At 43.2% G+C, this 4,091-nt stretch overlaps 1 non-coding gene across 1 annotated transcript; it reads right to left on the bottom strand.

Moving 5' to 3' along the window:
* Positions 1-2,103: 2,103 nt before the first annotated feature.
* On the bottom strand, positions 2,104-2,210 carry LOC118489439. The gene has a single exon (XR_004887459.1). It is a non-coding gene; the product is annotated as a small nucleolar RNA R71 (small nucleolar RNA).
* Between the last annotated feature and the right edge of the window lie 1,881 nt (positions 2,211-4,091).

Genomic DNA, 4,091 nt, shown 5'->3' with positions numbered 1-4,091 from the left:
TAGTGCTTGGAGCTCTTGCAACTCATCCCTTGGCACACCACCTCTCTCACACTTCACCCACCACCCACCACCATCACAACACCATCAACCACCACCATCATCCATTGTCCATCATAGAGTGTGTGAGTCGTCTCGGGATCCAAGATTGATCGTAAGAGTTCTTGACAATCAAAGGCCATGTTTGCCTAAGTCTCTTACATCGCTTGGTGAAGACAAGTGTTTAGTGTAATACTTTTTATTTTTGATCTTTTGCACTTTTTAATTGGTTTTGTATTAATGACTTTAATTACTAGTTTCTTATGTTGAAGGTGATTCTTCCTTATCGTTTGTCCGTGGTGTCTTGGCATTATTTTACTGTCTATATAAAATAAAAGATTTTCACCATTCATATCTCCACGGTCTATATGAAGGTATGTTGGCTACCTGGTCGGGGGTTAAGGGAACGGTTTGGTAAGAGTCTTGCCATTGTTCAGTGTATAGATCCTGCAAAGGACCTGGGTTAAATTTAGTAGGACCTCCTTCAATGCCCAACGGTATTGGATGGCGGGGGTCCAAACTCTTTGACCCCCTCATAAGTTAAACTACTATTAAAACTTTAACCCGGCTACTTAGGACTGTATCCTTGCTGACTCAGACTACTTAGTCGAGGGTAACGTCGCCTTCAAAAGAGGGGCCTACCACATTATGCATTAATAACTTAATTAATTATCTTTCAATAATCCGACCCTTTAGGATTATATCCTTGCTGACTCAAACTACTGGGTTGAGGGTAACGTCGCCTTCAAAAGAGGGGCCTACTACAATAACTAAGATAATCTCTAAAACAAGTGCAAAAGTGCGAAAATAATCAAAGGTTACATTACACACGAGTCGGATCCAAGTGATTCATCTTGTCTATCTGTTTTTACTTTTATTTTTACTTTTCAGCATTTTAGTTAGTTTTATTTTTAGTTTAAAAAACCTTTTTCTAACATTTTGATTTGATTAGACGTTGACGATAAACCGGTACTAAAAGCTCTTGTGTCCTTGGACGACCTCGGTATCTTACCAACACTATACTACGTCCACGATGGGTGCACTTGCCCATATGTGTGTTTAGTGTTAGTGAATATCGTGTTTATAAATTTAAAACTTGGCTAAAAAGTGTAAAAAGGGCTTAACATATATACCTAAAAATATAACACACTTCACGCACACCAAGTTTTTGGCGCCGTTGCCGGAGACACAAGGATTTTAAGAAAGTTAGGAATCAGCGGCTTAATCATTTTTATTTTATTTTTTTAGGATTTTCTTAAATTTTCCAGCTTCTGCAGAGCTCAGCACGGGCTGTGCCTGGTCAGACACGGGCCGTGCCTGGTCGGACACGGGCCGTGCCCAGTAGTGTCACTGCAGTTTTTATTTTCCGAGTTACAGAGAGCTGAGCACGGGGCCGTGTCGGTGCAATACGGCCCGTGTCCAACTTCCCAGTAACAGGGATCCGGAAAACAATCACTGTATCTCCGACCACGGGCCGTGTTCACTGAGCACGGGGCCGTGGTGAACTTTCTGACCAACATTCTTTTCTGTTTTATTGCAGGACTTGGAACCCAGGCACCACATCTGAACTTTCTACGTACTGTATGAGCTCCAGTTCTAGTAGAGACATAAAAGAACCTCTAGAAGAACCCGAACGCTTTCTCAGAAAAAGACTTAAAGCTAAAAACCAAGAGAAAGTTTCGGGGGACCCACTTCCAATGCTCTGTACCCTCATGGATTACCTACGACCCACCGTCGGTAATCTCGGCGCCGCTATCAACCCCGAATGTCGAAGCTAACAACTTCGAACTTCGGCCACATTTGATACAGATGCTTCAAAACTCCGCAACCTTCCATGGGCTTGCGGACGAGGATCCCCATCTACATATTACTAATTTCTTAGAAATATGTGATACCTTCCGGATCAATGGAGCATCAAACGACGCCATCCGCCTTCGGATGTTTCCATTTTCATTAAAAGACCGAGCAAAGGCTTGGCTCAACGCCCTCCCAGTTGGCTCGGTAAACACCTGGGATGAACTAACCCAAAAGTTTCTATGTAAGTATTTCCCTCCCGCTAAAACGGCTTAATTAATGACTGAAATTAATACATATTCACAAGAGGATGGGGAATCCTTATATGAAACTTGGGAAAGGTTCAAGGAGCTATTGCGAAAGTGTCCTCATCATGGTCTTGTGGTATGGCAACAAGTATCCACTTTCTACAATGGGTTGTTGCCACACACAAGACAAACACTTGACTCTAGCTCCGGGGGACTTTTAGGTAATCGCCGCCCACATGAAATATACAATCAAATTGAGGAAATTGCTCACATCAATTTTCAGCGGCACACTCCCTGAAGCAATAAATCTATTGCCCCGGGCGCCCATAAGGTTGATGAAAGCACTTCTTTACAAGCCCAAATCGAGGCCCTTTCTTCAAAAATCAAAAAGTTAGAAATGACAAAAACGGTCTCGGTTATGGCTTGTGAAGGGTGTGGTGGGCCACATGAAAGTTGGAGTTGTATGAAAGAAACTGATGATCAACCAGAGTCGGTAAACTACATTAATAACAGACCTAGGCCGTCGGGTCCTCCAACGGGTACCTACAACCAAGGATGGCGTAACTACCCTAACCTTGGTTGGAGAGAACCCGGCAATAGTAGTAACCAACAAAACCTAAACCAACGAACAAACTTTCAACAACCAAGAAACGAGTCACAAAATTTCTCTCAACAACAAGGTGGACGAGAAAGGCTTGAAGATACTGTATATCGCCTCATCTCCGATACTGAAAAGAAAAACTCGGATTGATTTCAACAATTGGAATCGAATTTTAGAAATCAACAAGCTAGTATACAAAACATTGAAAAACAAATAAATCAGTTAGCTCAAAATTTCTCCGAGAGACCACAAGGTGCGTTACCAAGTAATACCAAAACAAACCCAAAAGCACAAGTCCATCTCATAACATTGAGAAATCGTACCGTGGGTTCCGAAGAGGCTCCACCACCGCCAACTGAGGGAAGCAAAACACCGCTCCAACAAGAGAAGGCTTCTCCTCCAATTCAAGCGCCTACCAAGGCTCCTCCGGTTCCATACCCCGATAGGCTAATTCGCCAAAAGACCAATGAGCAATTCGCAAAATTCGAAAATTTACTAAAACAATTGCATGTTAATATTCCATTTAACGAAGTCCTAACTCAAATGCCTAAATACTCAAAATTCATGAGGGACTTCCTCACTCATAAAAGGAAAATTGAATCATTGCAATTAGTTAACTTAGGAGAAGAATGCTCCGCCCTTGTACTCAACAAACTCCCACAAAAGAAGATTGATCCTGGAAGCTTCACGATTCCTTGCTCGATCGGGGAATCCCCCGTTCGTAATGCACTAGCCGACCTTGGAGCTAGCATTAACCTCATGCCTGCATCAATGTTCAAACGACTCGGCCTGGGAAAAACAAGCCCTACCAAGATGAGTATACAACTTGCCGACAGATCCGTCAAATACCCGCAAGGTGTCGCTGAAAATCTATTGGTCAAAGTCGACAATTTCGTCTACCCGGCCGACTTTGTCATACTAGATATGCAAGAAGACACTGAAGTCCCCCTCATACTAGGGAGGCCATTTCTAGCCACTGCACAAGCAGTGGTAGACATGAATGACGGGACACTTACTTTGAAGTTTGGGGATAAGGAAGTGAAGTTTAGGGTTGGGAAGAGAGTAGAGGACGATGACCCGGTCAATTACATGAAGGTCATTGATTCGAGTTTGGATGATGCTCTCCGACGGTGCAACATGGGATGCAAAACATCCCGCTCGGACAACATATGACCATGCTTTGGGTCTAGCCAAGGACCCATATAAACGTGGCGCACTATGGAGGCATTCCGTGGAACTATCCTTAGTTTAGTTTAGATTAATTTTTAGTTTAATTTTAATTTTCAGGAATAAAACACACTCGGGATGGTGAAGGAGGACAAGGGAAACTTGCACCAGCACCCCATGCATAAAAACAGGGCCATCCGACAAAATTTCTTCATTACAGCAAGTTCGGCAGGGCCCGTGTCCAC

Source organism: Helianthus annuus, chromosome 17 (genome assembly GCF_002127325.2).
Source record: "Helianthus annuus cultivar XRQ/B chromosome 17, HanXRQr2.0-SUNRISE, whole genome shotgun sequence".
NCBI classification, from domain to species: domain Eukaryota; kingdom Viridiplantae; phylum Streptophyta; class Magnoliopsida; order Asterales; family Asteraceae; genus Helianthus; species Helianthus annuus.
The sequence above is the reverse complement of the archived record's forward strand: the minus strand, read 5'-3'. Positions and strand labels throughout refer to the sequence as shown.